Source organism: Calidris pugnax, unplaced genomic scaffold, assembly GCF_001431845.1.
Source record: "Calidris pugnax isolate Ruff unplaced genomic scaffold, ASM143184v1 scaffold28, whole genome shotgun sequence".
Classification (NCBI taxonomy): Eukaryota; Metazoa; Chordata; class Aves; order Charadriiformes; family Scolopacidae; genus Calidris; species Calidris pugnax.
In genome coordinates, this window is record NW_015090842.1 from 7,766,065 (window position 1) to 7,766,427 (window position 363).

Consider the following 363-nt stretch of genomic DNA (forward strand, 5'->3'; position numbering starts at 1 on the left):
CACCCCCCTGGGACCCCAGCACTCCCATCTCCCTGAACCCCTGGCACCCCCCTGTTCCCTTGGGACCCCATCCCCTCAATCTCTGCAACCCCTGTCCCCAGGTTCCCACATAACGCCCCCCACGGACCCACACCACCTCCATCTGCAGGACCCACAACCCTCAGGGACCCTCAGCCCACCCTGCAACCCAGCACCTCGTGCCCTCCCTGCGACCTGCATCCCCCAGGAACCCCCATCCCCTTCGTCCTGGTGCCTGGCACCCTCCTGCTTGACCCATGAGGCCTCAGGACCCACATTCTTTTTCCTCTTTCAGCACATCCCAGAGAGGGCAGGGTGGGGATGTCCCTTGCAGAGCAAAGGATT